The sequence below is a fragment of the Ambystoma mexicanum genome, chromosome 4q (assembly GCF_040938575.1).
Source record: "Ambystoma mexicanum isolate Mex_15411 chromosome 4q, UKY_AmexF1_1, whole genome shotgun sequence".
In the NCBI taxonomy this organism is placed as follows: Eukaryota; Metazoa; Chordata; class Amphibia; order Caudata; family Ambystomatidae; genus Ambystoma; species Ambystoma mexicanum.
In genome coordinates, this window is record NC_090928.1 from 56,211,431 (window position 1) to 56,226,977 (window position 15,547).

The 15,547-nt window shown below is 42.1% G+C and overlaps 1 protein-coding gene across 1 annotated transcript in view; it reads right to left on the reverse strand.

Annotated features, from left to right (window-relative positions):
- The window catches only part of LOC138467193 (tropomyosin alpha-1 chain-like), a 996,954-nt gene extending 986,874 nt beyond the window's left edge, over positions 1-10,080 (reverse strand). The window contains exons 1-2 of the mRNA XM_069607248.1: positions 10,059-10,080; positions 9,442-9,547 (exon numbers count right to left, since the gene is read on the reverse strand). The gene's annotated coding sequence lies outside the window, so the exon portion shown is untranslated. The remainder of the gene's footprint in view (positions 1-9,441; positions 9,548-10,058) is intronic.
- Positions 10,081-15,547: the final 5,467 nt, after the last annotated feature.

The following is a 15,547-nucleotide window of genomic DNA, read 5'->3' on the forward strand; positions in this document are numbered from 1 at the left end:
GACTGGGAGCTTGTTTTGATGGCTCCTCGGTTCGCGTTTTGCCTTCTCCTTCCTTCCGCAGCTCCTGCTATCTGTGACAACGGTGCAGTGAACCCTTCTCTGATCGAGCACATCGCTCTCGACAGCCTCCTCACTTCGGACTGCAGCTTTCTCTCCTCCCGCCCTGCAACCAGCTTTAGGAGAAGCAAGTCTCCTTCTCTGTTCAGCTATGCCATATTTGAATGTCCCAGGGCTTGTTAACATCCTCCAACAATTATAATACTGCATTAGCTTACCGCTTCTAGTGATCATTATTACTCAATCCCTCTTCCTCATCTCAGTATTATTAAAGGGGGGGGGAAACATAAGTAAGACTGTTGGTCCAAAAAAGATGGAGATTCTTTATCCACTGTACAATATGTCGTACAAGAATGGGGTAAAGGCCCATTGGTGTCACCAAGAAATACAGGAAGGGGTCTGGTCTGACCTAGTGGTTTCACTTAGTCTCCCCAAGGTTTGTTCTTCCCATGTGGTCCTCAAGGGATCCAAGTAAAGAACTGTTCTGATCCAGTGTATTTACTTTGCCTTCCTGGAGTTTTGAAAGAGAACATTAGATGAAAGTGCATGAGGCTAGCCAAGTAGTAACTAATAAAATCATTAAAGTACAAGGGTACACTTAGGTCAAAGCCGGGGGTACGGTGATACCCTGATCAGAATGGGTTAAGCCCACTGTGGGAGTAGGAATAAGTTTGTGGCTTGCCAGATTGGAGGGGAAAGACAATAGAAATAGAGCTGCAGTAAAAATGGTAAGAGTCATAACCCTAAATACGGGAGGTGACAAATGCCCTGCTGAAACCAGCCTCAGTAAAAACCAAGGGGAAAGTTGAAGGAACATGATCAGATGAGAGAAGTGTGGGAAAGCCCTTAAGAAGAAATCCTTATGAACTTGATCAGCTTGGAGGATCTATTTGGCCTAGCCCCCTGAGGGTCAAGTTAACTGTAGACAGTGGCTGTTACTGAAAAGCCATCGCTACAATAGTCGACCAGTTTCAGTGGGACACTATTTCTTTCACCAACTTTCTTGTTGTAGAGCATGCATTATACTCATATAAGCTACTTGGTGAGAAAGCTGGAGGAAAGGGAAAATATTAGTAAGGTTAAAAACTCGTCACAGAAGGTAGGTGAGGGCATACAAATCCAAAGGTGAGTGAAGATCCAATATGAAGGAACCAAATCCACATGAGGAACAAGGATGTGGCTAAGCGGTGAGGAGGGAAAGGACCAGATCGGAATCAGAGAAGCAAACCCTGTGAAGGGAAGGGAGGTGATCATTAGATCAAAATCTAGCCTGTGCAACATGGGCCACACAAACTGGGTTGACTGTCCCTGCCCATAGACATCAACCGCTTAAAGAGAGTGAGACTGCTGAATCAGAACTTTTAGAAAGCCTGGTGAACAGGCTGTTTTCTGTTTGAACTGTCCCAACAAAAGAGAGACTAGGATTGTACTAAATTTGTTTTACAAACTTCCATTTTGAAACTGGTGATCCAAGAAGGGATGCCAACTGACTGTTGGGGACGTTTTTCTTTTTTTCTGCTTTGGATATTTTCTCCCCTCCCAAGAGAGTGGATGGGAAGGGGTGTGAAACGGATGGAAAGCCTAGATTGAGGTCCCACTCAAAGTCTAATGTGGTTTTGTTATATTGCAAATTGAGAATGGCAAAGCCCAAAATATGAGAAATTCTTAAAAAACTCAATTTAGGTGGGGTCCCGTCTGTTGATCAATGACTATCGTATGTCTTATGATGTCAGAAGTGTGATCAACAGGATTAGCTATAGTAGACAACTCAGTAACTTTGTTATTACATGGATATAACATTTCAGAAATAATCTGGGGAGTGTCTGCCAGACAAGAACCTTTTAGTCCATCCTGGTAGGAAGCTCTGGGGCTGTTTCCTGATTAGGGGAATGTCTCTAGCACGCCAGCCAACACAAGAAGCAGGAAGAAGTATTTTTCAACAGTCTGGAGTCCGATTCAAAGACTGACCTCCTGGAAGAATGTCAAGCATGAAGCTGAGGGACAGCACCCTAGATATCAACAGGCCCAGGCACCAACAAGGGCCCTAACTTCCTTTTTGGATAAACCTGGAATGGCTATCTATCTCTCCTAGGCCAGCTGCACATGCAGACACCTGTGTCCATTGTACAATAGAGATTACCCCAATGTCTTCTTCCATAATTTTGAAAGGAACACAGGGATGGCAAGATGGGAGAAGACTATTTTTCCCCATGCATATATCAGACCCATCCAGACCGGAGAGCTCCAAGTGGCATATCAGATTGTCAAAGTCAATGGCCAAATCGAATATGACAACCTATGGAATGGCATTCTAAATCGATTGCGAAGAGGAGAGCATCAGTGGTAGAAGGTGTGAGAAATCCGCCTACTCTCTTAGAAAGTCCATCAACAGGAAAGATGGACTATTGAATCTGGTTCCTCCTAGAAATTCTTGAATACTTAACCTTCTGTTGACTGTCTATTGTATGACAGCAGCCAATGAATATAAAGTCAGCATGGAGTGAGGTACCAACGGGTAATAGCTTGAAGTAGCCAGCAAAGGGAAAATGAGCAGTGGAGAAATATAATGGGAGCAGGCTTTTTGGGGGTACACTACCATGGGGGCTCCCACAAGGGAATTTCAGTGGAGTGAAATTACTCCTGGGGGGTACCTCTGAGCTGGTTGTCACCTGACAATGTGGGAATCCATGAACAAGCAAAGGACATAAAAAGACGTGGTCGAATTGAGCACCTAGGAATTTAGGAATGAGCCAGCAGTGGAGCACCATGGATCTGACTACGGTGAAGTTGTTGTTTGTAGAAAGTTTGGGACACCTTGTTGAAAAAGTGTAAGTGTAACATGGGTCTAGCTGTTTCAGTGGGCCAGAGAAGGCATTATCCTTTTAACTTGCATGGCCAGTGTCTGTGAAAAGTGCTGCAATAGTCGTGCTCCCCAATAGTGCAGCCCAGGTTAGAGAAACTGGGCATGGACTGAGTGGTGAAGTGAGGGATATATCACTTGTAAATGAAAGGAACCTTGTGAACATGCCAGGACAATACAGGGAAAGAGCATGTGTATCCCTATTTTAATTTTTACAACAAATTGCCTTCCACAGAACAAGAAAAAAGCAATTAAAGTTTATTGCGTGTCACTACTGTAAATCACACGAACTATAATTCATGATGAAATATAAAACATTGAAAAGGTATTTACTGAGCTGACACAATCCTGTCAATGGCTTTGGTAGATCAAACCGCTCCAACCGCCAATGAAACCGGATTTAACGGATTGCTGCAGAAAGACATCCTTTTCCAGTGGGCACTGACACACACACCAAATTAAAAGGCAATGGTAAACTAGCCGTAACACTTCAGAGGTACTTGAAAATAGGAATACCTTGCTTGGGTGCAGCTTCCCTTAGAGGAACTGATTTCCCTCTGAGGTAGGACAGAAAGAAGCCCAAAGAAGTGTCCTGTGACTGGCGGGCAGGCTTGCCACCATGTCTGTCTCCATGCTTGTGAATAGTGATAACTAAAAGGCATCACCCTTCCTGTGAGGGATAGGCAATGTGAAGGATCTTCTATAAATGCAGACTAATTTACATGTGAGACAAAAGAGATGATTGCTGGAAGGCTTGGAATTAATCTTAACCTCTGTCATTGCTCCGAGCCACACTCCAGACCATGGTTCTTCAACCTACCAAGCCAGTACAGGGTAAACACCATGTGCAAATCAGGCTTGGTCCCAACCGAGAAACCCTGCCTGGTCACATCCCTTCTGCATGAGACCACAAGCAACCCCAGATAGCTTTCAGCCTCATTGGACTAATGAGTGTAGCTTGGGTCTCTAGGCCCAGCAGCAGGTACGGACCCATGTCTGGACATCACCGTCCCACTCGCCGTGACTTAGACTAATTTACATGAGTCATATAACATTTACATACATCCTTCCGTGTTTGAAATACTCTTTTTAGCACTGAAAAGCAAGCACATTCATGTACAAAGAGGGACTCTTACCAAAAAATATTCTAGGAGTTTACAAAAAATGTAACTAAATTCAAGACAAGCTGATTTTAAAACATGGGCTAATGTCACATTTCATGACTAACAAGAATCGTCTTAACAGTTTATTGCAACAAAATCCACCTGCAGACGCTCTGTTAACAGTTAAACAGGTATAATCGGATACAAAAGGGAAAAGTGAATAAAGGAGCTATTTTAAATTTAATTGTGTGATGGAACTGCCTATTTCTACCAGCAAATCAAAATAATTGTTATAATAAAGACACATCACAATATTGTCTTGAAGTATCCAGGACAGACAAGGATATTGTCTGCACAGTAATATACAGGTTATTTATTACAAGTTATATCACTCTTGGTGAGTTGGTTTCATGACATACCAGAAACCCAAGTCTGAACAAATGGCAAATGTCAAAGCAGAGTTTGTAATTTTGAAGTTCATTTCTGGAAGTCGCATAAGACCCCTTTTATGGCATCATTGCTTCAGTCCAACCTCAGTGTTATGTGAGCCCCTGTTTCTTGATGCACATAATCGCAAGTCTTCCCTTAACAGAATAGGTAGTGGGACGTGTGTAAACTCACTTATGCTCAATAGTCATCATTTACAAAAACTGAAAACTATACATTCTCTTATTGGTTATGTATCATTTCTGCTGCCTTAGTAAAAATGCATGTTTTCCTTTCATTATAAATTGAGGATTGTGGTCATGATTCGTGGGATTAAATTATTTTACCTGCTAGCGGTAAACTAGATTCTCTAACACCTTTTTCATTAAATGAATTAGCAAAGTCAAGTGGTCTGGCAGTGGAAATGAGAGGCTGCTCTTTTATTAAAGGCCAGGACCGGTCATTAAACGTTTCCCCTCTAGATTTGCAAAGACAGGCATATTGGCTGGCATGGTGCCTTCCTCTGCAATATAAAAAGGAGCTGTGACATCACAGTGTGCTGGGGAATGGAATGCTAGCATGTCAGATGTAGAATGTGCATTGCTAGAGTTAGGCAGCAAAAGCTAGTCTGGGTTGTCTTGTCCCTCTACATACTTAACTGTTGCAACCACATACATGCTGGAAGACGATAAGGAGCCACTATTTGCCTGAATCCTGAGTCCTCCATCCTTCTGCGTTTGGACCAACAATGGGGCTGATATGTTACCCAGACAAGTCACGCAGTGGGTAGGCCAGGAGCTGCTACTAAGATACTGGGCCAACATGCCTCTTGACATTTGAGAGATGACTAGCCAGTCTTGGTGTTAATGTAATTTCTGGAATTTGTAGTTTTGTCAGAGGGATCAGGGGGAAGATCCCCTGACTAAGATTGGAAAGTGCAGCGCTGATGTATAAGGACAGGTAAAGTGCATTCAAAAGGAGAGGGAACAACAAGAACAAAGCACCCGCTGAAGGTGTACAAGGCCTGACTGGAGACTACCCATGGAAACAAGGGAGGGCCAATGCCTCTGTGTAGGGTACTCTTACATATGCCCTGCAAGTCCATGGAAGGGGCAACAAGAGTGCATTTTCTTCTGGACTCTCAGGTAGAACAAGGTGTATCCTTAATGAGACAAGCTGATATGGGTAAAACCAGAGGATACAGTGGATGCAACAGAATTCATTACACTGATACATGAGACATACTATGGATTGCAGGTAAGACAAGACAAAGAAGGCAGCAGCGTTTGCCTTCCAGGGTCTAGGAGCCAATCTCTATACAAAGGAAAACACAAGGGCACAGATGAGGACACTGTGGGAAACTTACCAGACACTAAGAGCCCAGGAGGGATTCAAGGCAAGTAACAGAGAGAACTAAGGGCACATGAGCAACCATGAGCAAGAGAAACAGGGGCTGACTATGCAGGGTGATGAGTCAGACTATGTAATAGCGAAAAGAGGTGGAGATATCAAACACAGATTAAAATTAATAGGAAACACAGTGCGTGGAGCAGAGGCAGGAGCTGGAGGCGCCAGGGTAACAGCTCACAGGGCAAGGGCAGGAGGCTGCAGGAAAACAGTGCAAGCAGCGTAGCCTGGAAACTGCAGGGACAAAGCACAAGGGCGAGAAACAGGGGGACTGGCTGGAGACAGATGGCGGAGGACTGGGGCTCATAGAAAGGGCTGCAGAAAATGGAACAAGACAGCCCAGAGAGCAAATCAAATTGGGTTCCACTTTGTAGAGTTTCAACACTGAATGCCCAGTTAAGGAAATTCAGAGCATGGTAACTTATAAGAAGAAGTAGTGGTGAAGAAACCCAGGATGAAGTCCCATGATCGTGGTGAGCTCCAATCCCTGACATGGACCTTGCGGATGAAGCCAGTGTGTAGAAAAACGTAGACTAATTGCCATGGAATTCAGAGTATTGCTGTCATTTGAAACATGCTTTCCTTCTCTCATTCATCATGAAAACAGTACGGCAAGCAATTTGAAATCCAAGAGCGATTCCCGATTAGGGTACCAGGTTGTCCAGATATCTAGCAGGTGCAAAATGGGAATGGTAGTCCAGTGTGCAGACAGCGCCATCCAGAGGCAGCGATGTAGAGTTGTGACAGATTTGCACATTAGGATTGTGGACTACAAGTCCAACAATGAAAAGACAACAGAGCACTTCTGAGCCTCTACATTCATTGTCCATATTTGCATCTATGCTGACCCTAGATCATGCCATGTCATTTGCATAAAAGGGGGTTGTCTTTGCCTTTACAAAGCGTGGCTACAAGGTGGGTTCAGTAATTTGGCAATATTAAGAAAGCGTTGCTAAAGTAGAAGTCAGCTCAGGTGCAACGTCTGACACCAATTTTAAATCGCAGAGCACAAGGGGAAAGTGTGTTTGTTTGGCAGAGCACAATTTTTGAAGAAAACCCCCTACACCTTGGCCTTATAAAGTCAAAACTGCTCAGACAGCACACCTTTGCAGAGCGAGTTATGTCCCAGAAGGATATTGTTCACACATTACAGAGAGCACATTTCTAGTTCCTGTTACGTCATCGGGCACATTGAATTTTAAGAGTTGATTCCTGGATATTGAGTGCATGACAAAACAAATACACTGTCACCTTTATCAAAGGAGTGGAACATATATTAGGAAGGATAACTCGGCAGCCCACAATCTAGAGAATAATCAAAATTGGAAAATAAGGCGAATATTGGCTATGTGATAACCAGGCTGGACGTAAGCGCCCACAAACTAAACTTGTAAGCAATGGATGCCTTCCGGAAAATACAAACTAAAAACGACACTTGCTGTCTCCCTCTTCTGGGTGTTTCTGCTCAACCCTGAAAAGATGATGGAATCGCCAAAGCAGCCCCCCAAAGAAAAAAACTGCAATACCTTGGTCTTCCCTGTGCATGGCGTGGCTTAGATCAAAGGAAGGAGCAGTGTGCTGATTCTGGTGGAATTCAACGTTGCAACCCATTAAGGGCGGTCTGCAGAATGTAGCTTCATTTCATGAAATGCATTGGCAAAGTCAATAGGTTTGGCATTGGAAATAAGGAAAGGATTTTATTACAGTCCCCAATAGAGCAAAACGTCTTGCAATCACAAATGCAAATACAGGCCTACTGGTTTTGACAACGGGGTGTATATATTAGCCTGACAAGTCACATTGCTGTGCACCAGGAGCTGCTTCTAAGAAATATAGGCCAGCATGTCCCTTGCCATTTGGGAGAGGCTTATCCAGCCTATATTTTTGATTTGCATTCTGGATTGTGAAGTCTTGATTTTCCCATGATGTTTGTGGAATACAAGTCCATCATGAACAGTCGGTGCCTGTGAGCCTCTTTGGTATGTCATTGGACTTATTGGCATTAATGCTGACAGTAGCTCATGTAATGCAATTTGCACAAAAGTGTTTTGTCTGCACATTTACATGGTTGATTACATTGTGTGTTCATTAATTTGGCAATGTTAGGAAAATGTGCTTACAAAGTTCATGTCAGCTCTGGTGAAACCTCCAAGACCAGTTGTTAGCTAGAGGCTATGGGAAGGTGTGTATTTGTCAGAGCACACTTTCTGGCAGAACGTCATTATCATGTGTCTTCCTAAAATCAAAAATACCCAGGAGTGCACCTTTGTATAAGGCATTATGCCACAGGATTTTCTAAAAATGTTAGAGATGGATATTTTCTAATGACTCCATCATCCTCCAAGAGCATTGCATTTTAAGAGATGATTCCAGAATAGGGCGCAGATTAGGATACAAAAGTAGATTGTCTCATTTATCAGATTAAGGGGACATGTAGCAGCGGACTATATGCTAGGAACTCTCTGCAGCCCAAAATAAAGGCCAACGAATGACAAGAACTAAAGAGGCAACTAATGATTTCTGAAAACCAGCCCAGATGTAAACGGCCAAAGTAAATGTTTTTAAAAAAAAGCAAATTGTAAATCAGGCCTATTGTCTCTTTAGAACACCTGGGGCTCTTCTGTGTGATTCTGCTGAAATAAAGAAAGTAAGAATAGAGTTGTAATCCCCACAGCAGCCCCTCAAAGAAAAGATAAACATGGAAACTATCTTACCTCCCACGACCATTGCCTCCCCCTCTTGAATGGTGTGGTGTAAATCAAAGAAATCAGGCGTGTGAATATTAGACATTATAAAAAGGTCACAGTTTGGAACATTCCATTTACTCTGGGAGGGGGCAGAACTATGCTGCGCAAGACCCAAAACTGAACCAAAGGAAACCACCAATTGGTGAATCATTACGGAAAGAGATGCTGGAGGCTTGGGTGAAGGCGATCTTGGTGAGCTGTATTCACTCGTTTGCACTTAGATGCAAGCTGACGTCTTGCTCATGGAAAACCAGTGATAACTATAACAAAGGAAACATAAAACCCGGAGGCCGCTCTTGTGGGGCCATCTGTAAGTTCCCTTTACAGAAGTATTTTGTAATGTATTGGCTGTCGAACGCTGCTCCATTTAAAGATAAAATAAGACGTGCATCAATAGCCTGCATCTTGTATGTAAGATAACACAAAGGAATGTTTATATGGATCTTGTACAAAAAAGGAAAGAAACTTCACGGATCTCTCTCTCCTCTCTCCTCCTCTCTCCTCCTCTCTCCTCCTCTCTCTCTCTCTCTCTTCTGTCTTTCCCTCTCTTCAGGGTCCCTTAAAGGCTGCTTGATTGCAGTTTGCCTGGAAGGAATTGTTTTCCCTAAGAAGGAAGACAGAAAGAGTCCCAAACGAGGTGTTCGCTGCCTGTGGGGGCGGGGTGGGTGGGTGGCGTGGGGGAGTTTGGGGGGCAGGCCTGGTGCTTCTACCTCCATGCTCTGGTGCAGAGATAACTAAGAGGCATCTCACATCCAGGGAGTGACAGGCCACGCCAAGGAACAGTTATAAATGCAGACTGATTTACATGTATAATAAGTTATTAGTTAGTTTCATGACTTACCAGAAACCTGCCTCTGACCAAATCACAAGAGCCAAAGCAGAGTTTGCAATTTTGAAGTCAGGTTTAAATAGTTTGGGAACAAATTGAATTGCTCACACCGATAAGCCTGTAAGAGAACAAGACATCTTTCACTACAGTGAATTCCATGAGTATGCTTCACTATTGTAAAATAAAAGGATCATTTATGATAAATGGTGAAACACTATTTCTTTACTGGAGCCCACACACCTAACAACGGCTTCAGTGGGGTCAAACTGCCTCAGACTCCAAAGAAAGAGGATTGAACTAAAAGCTGTAGAAGCATATCCTTCTCAAGTATCCACCTAAACACACAGCATCTTAAACAGCAAAGTTAACACTTTAGAACCACTTGAAACCATGAACTGCCTTGGATGCAGCTTCCCTGGAAGAAACTGTTTCTCCAAAGAAGTAAAACAGAAAGAAGCCCAAAGGAGGTAATCTCTGCCTGGGGGGCAGGCTTGGTACTTCTATCTCCATGCACTGGGACAAGAAGCATCTCACATCCTGGGAGGGACAGGCGATGTCCGATAACGTTTATAAATACATACTAATCTACATGTATAATAAGTTATTAGTAAGTTAGTTTCATGACTTACCAGAAACCTGCGTCTGACCAAATGGCAACAGCCAAAGCAGGGTTTGCAATTTTGAAGTCAGGGTTAAAGTAGTCACATAAAGCCCCTTTATGACATCATCGCTTTAGTCCAACATCTGTGTCATGTAAGCCCCGGTTTCCTGATGCCCACGATAGCAAGTTAGCCATAAAGAAAACACTATTAACAGAATAACTTATTTCTGTTTTTCAGTGTTTATGTTTTGTTAATAGAGGTATTTTCACAAAATTGGAAAACCTGTGTATATCAGTGCTTGGCAGAAATTATTGGAGAGCAACAGTGTTTTTCAGTGTGCACGAAAAAAGTTGTTTATTAACATACTTTTTCGGGTAGAAATATGATGGGATATATCATGTTTTCAATGGACAGGATTTTGAGGGAACAATCTCTCAAAAGGGGTAGCCAGCACACTTCTGTGGAGAAAGCTGGCAACAGATGTCAGCAAAGTGCTGCCCCTGGCAAGGGTGTAGGCAATGTTTGTGATCAGAATGATGTCCTTTATCAATTTGCAGGACAGGTTCTATGATGTGTGAGGGCCTGTGTGACAAAGGAAGTGCAGGGTTTCCTAATTTGCATATGTATTGACATTTCTTTCTTTAGGTTTATAGTGCAAAATAACTTTTACATAGTTGAAATACAGCAAAAAAAACAAATATGCGAATACAAACAGAATAAACAAATATATATAAATATACATTTCAGAAATGTCGAATCTAAACATGTTTAAAATGAAACATATCATGTTTAAATGTAAATGTAATGTATACGATTTGTGACATCAGTTGAACATTCTGAGTTATTTAGGTTAATTCTGTATCACAAAGACACAATCTCAATTCAGTCTATCTACAGATTAAAACAACACAAAAGCCGTGATTAATTACAGTACTATTTTCCCCATAGCCAAAATAGCTTTTCCATATGTTGTAAAGTGAAATGTGCATAGATTTATCCAAAGTATTCAGACAAGATAACCAAAAACGATCACTCTTAATTGTATCGACATTATGTATGCATGAGCCCAGGAATCTCATATAAACTTCTCTGTATTCATGGCATTCTGTTAGACCGTGTTGAGCAGATTCCGCTACACCAGCCAATCCACATAGTCGGCATAGCCTATCAGCTTTGTCAATTCCCAATTCGGGGCCGATGGCTGCAAGTAAGGGTAGTTTATTCATACGAAGAAGTAGGAGAAATCTTCGTAGGAGAAATCTTCGTAAGTTCGGAGATAGGCATACCTTCAGATGGCTGATCTTATAGCTTCGTACAATATCTATAACTCCATAATGATGACATATGTGAGGAGTTAGAAATCTGTAGTATGGGGATTGACATATGAATGCTACAAGGGATAGGTTAATAAATAAACCGGATGTTTATTATAATTACATAAGTATACAAACAAGTATTAATGTATGGGAAAGAAAGGAGGGAGATAGCCCAGGTCACAAGAAGCTGTCAACTGTTGTTATTCAGACGGGGTTCCAAATTCCATGCCATACAAAGGCTCGTGTACTTCTCCACCAATAGGATGGTACTGCGGCAACCATGGTAGAGTCAGGTAAGTCTCACTGACGCCAGGCAGGGTGCCTTTGGCTTAGTTGAGATATTACACATCTCCCTTCCTTTAACTTGCTCATGGACAAAAGTCAGGAGAAAAAAACAGAACATTGTGTTGAATACCACACAAAAAATATAAACAAAAGTCGCACAAAAATCTCCATCCGGCGAAATTCACAAAAGCCACACATAGTCCTCCATCCGCTTGGGTAGTCGATATGATCTTCCCCATCTGGACTTGTAACCGGTATCTCTGGGAGGAACTGACAAGGAAACAACTTTTTTTGCTTATTTTCAACCCTACTCACTCTCTTACTCTTCCTCACGTCAGACTTATCACCAACACTCTGATCTCCTTCTCTCGCATCCATACAGATAATCTCTCTGCCATTTTTATTAAGTTTTCTGTCCTCACATACACAAATCCTCTCAACATTCCAAACCCTTCTATCTTCCATTCTAAGAGCATGTCTAAATGCCTCTATTACCCTGATTGGCCTAGACCACTTACATGGGCCCACTCTACGAGCGGAAGGAAGTAAAATTCTGACCAACTTGCCCACAATGGAGGCTTTATCATATTTAACACTACCACCTTTCTTGTCATAAACCATTTTGTTCTTTTCTTGTACTCCTCTGATCTTATTGCATACTGTACCAAGATCCTTCTCCACCCCATTACCTTTATTGTCTAACCACACAGGAGCCAATTTGGTGTTAGCCTTCCTTCCTCTACTGAGTTCAAAAGGTGAAAGACCTGTGCTTGAATGTGGAGTGAAGGGATGAGCAATCACCCTTTCTTTAACCGCTTCCTCCCAATTCATACCATTAGACCAGGACATTCTGATTGTCTCTTTCAATACCTTGTTGAAGCGTTCGACCATCCCATTTGTCTGGAGGTGATATATCGAACTCGTCTTTTGTTCGATGGAATACCTTTTGCAAAAATCTGCTACTTCTTTGGACTTAAATTGTGTACCATTATCAGAAAGAATGCTCCCTGGATATCCTTCCCTCTCACAAGTGGCAGATAGAAAATCAGTTACAGTTTTCCCCGTAATACTAGATGCAATCAACACTTCCACCCACCTAGTGAGGAGATCTATAATCACTAAACAGTATTTTTGCACACCATTGCTACTCACTGGACCTAAGATATCCATGCCCACATCCTTCCATACCTTGCTGGGAATATCAGTAATGACCATAGGTTGTTTCACACCCACACAATTTTTTTCACTATTGCAACAAAGGATACAGTCCCTGATGTAGTGTTCGATCTGTAAGTCACATCCCAGCCACCAGAAATCGTTCCTTATCATTTGCTTGGTCTTTATGATGCCCTGAAGGCCTTCATGTTCAAGTTCAATGACCCTCTGGCGTAGACTTGAAGGAGGAATTATCTTATCTCCTCTCATAATGAATTTGTCATGTACATGCAGCTCATCTACAACAGGCCAGAAGCGATCAAATTTGCATTTTCAAATTTTGGCTTGTTCCATGAACTTTGACACTTGAACAGTTCCTTCAAACGTTTGAAACTTTCATCATCTCGTTCAGCATCATCCCATTCAGACTTCGAACTAGATGCTGCCTCAATACTTAGAACAACCTCCATGTCGTCTTCTTCATCATCATTTTCTGAAACATTTGTTAACCGATACAGACAATCAGCCATGACATTCTTAGCTCCAGGCACATATACAACTGTATAGTTGAATTCTTGTAAGATCATCACCCATCTCCTGATCCTATTGGAAACTTTGTCCAGACCTTTCAACATAAACACATAAGTTAATGGTTTGTGATCTGCCCGGAATTCAACTTAATTTCCCCATATAAAACTCCTGAACTTTTCTGCTGACCACTTTATCGCCAAGGCTTCTTTTTCAATTGCAGCATGCCAGCTCTGCCCCTTTAAGTAACCTTGAAGCGAAAGCAATTAGAACTTCACGCCCTTTATCCTCTTGGGTAACAACAACTCCTAGCCCAACATTACTAGCATTAGTTGTTATGATTATTTTCTTGTTGGTGCAGAAATTCTTCAAAGCAGGAGCTGAACCTATAGCAGCTTTAATGAAATTAAATTCTTCCTCACACTCATTGTTCCACTCAAAATTCTTCCTCTTGAGTAATTCCCGTAATGGAACCGTGTGAATGGCAAAATCTTTGACGAATTTGGAATAGTACTCCACCATTCCAATAAAAGTACGACCTTCTTCCTTATTGCACGGCCTTGGCATTTTATTGATCGTATCAACTAATTGTGGTCTTGGAGAAATTCCTTCAGCAGAGATCTTGTGTCCCAAATACTCTATTTCAGAACAGTTAATTTTGCATTTGTCCTTTCTTAGAGTCATACCTGCTCTGTATAACTTCTCATATACATATTGCAGCCTACTTTCTGGAACACCGAAGCTGCAGACACCAACCCAAATGGCATCCTCTTGAACTGCTAGAGCCCATCAGGCGTAATAAATGCAGTAAGATTACGGGTATGTTTATGTAATTTAATCTGGTGGTATGCAGGCAATGCGATAACAGCGACTTCCTTTTTTTTGTGCTGCAATTAGGGCCACAAAAAACTCTGGCATAATGTTCAAATGACTTTATCCATCTCTTCCACGGAATACTAGGTTCATCAGTACTTGGCATAAAAAACGCAGGCGGGGGAACACTGCTGAAAGCCATGTTACACTACAGTGATTAATGATAGAAACACTGATACTATGTTGTAAGATGTTGTGAAAAGAGTCTCCTTTGATGCGTATTGAAGCTATCACTGTGACACTCAATATGTTCACCCTTGGGTTGGTATTGATATTTCCTTGCAATATTTGCAATTCACTATGAAAACTGCTGTGGCAGTACACTGTGGTTTGAGTGTCACGTATCCTTGTACACATAAAATTCATGAAATGTCTCCGTTTAATCTTGCCAGCTTGCAACACATAGTCAGCTTGATGAGGTCAATTGTGCATGTTGTTTTCACAAGTATTGTGTCAGTGAATAGGAAATGCGCGCTTGTGCCTTTAAATATAGTTCAGTATATGCTTCGATGCTGTGTAAAATCATCGGTTGGATGCTCACATTATATTATAGCATAATGCAGTCCATCATACCTTTTACACATCAAATGCAGGCAATCCAAAAATGTGCGTGTATCCTTTTAAATATCCACAACTTGCACACCGGAGCAGACGATCAGTGCGTATGCGCGCTGGGCAAGGCAGGAAGACAAAACCAAGTAAGCTGTGCAAAGCAAAGCGGCGATAGTGCTAAATGTTAATGGCACAAGCAGAGCATATAACAGCACGAAGCACAACGCGTTACCTTCAGGACACACTGGGGCCGTCGCAACGCTCGGGCATGAGCGGAGCAGCTCCGTATGAATTAGCTGATCGGCAATTACCAAGAAATCCTCGTCGCCAATTGTAGTATGGGGATTGACATATGAATGCTACAAGGGATAGGTTAATAAATAAACTGGATGTTTATTATAATTACATAAGTATACAAACAAGTATTAATGTATGGGAAAGAAAGGAGGGAGACAACCCAGGTCACAAGAAGCTGTCAACTGTTGTTATTCAGACCGGGTTCCACATTCCATGCCATAGAAAGGCTTGTGTACTTCTCCACCAATAGGATGGTACTGCGGCAACCATGGTAGAGTCAGGCAAGTCTCTCTGACGCCAGGCAGGGTGCCTTTGGCTTAGTTGAGATATTACACAATCCAATCACATTGATGCAGTTTGCATATCAGCTTTAATTTAATATTTGAGAAACTATCGTCCCACTCAGGCCACCACCCAATTGTGGTAAAGATGTTAATTACCAATTTAAACATAGTTTGGTCATAAGATGGGTCAGATTGTTTACCCACCAATTCGAGTAGTAGACAGATG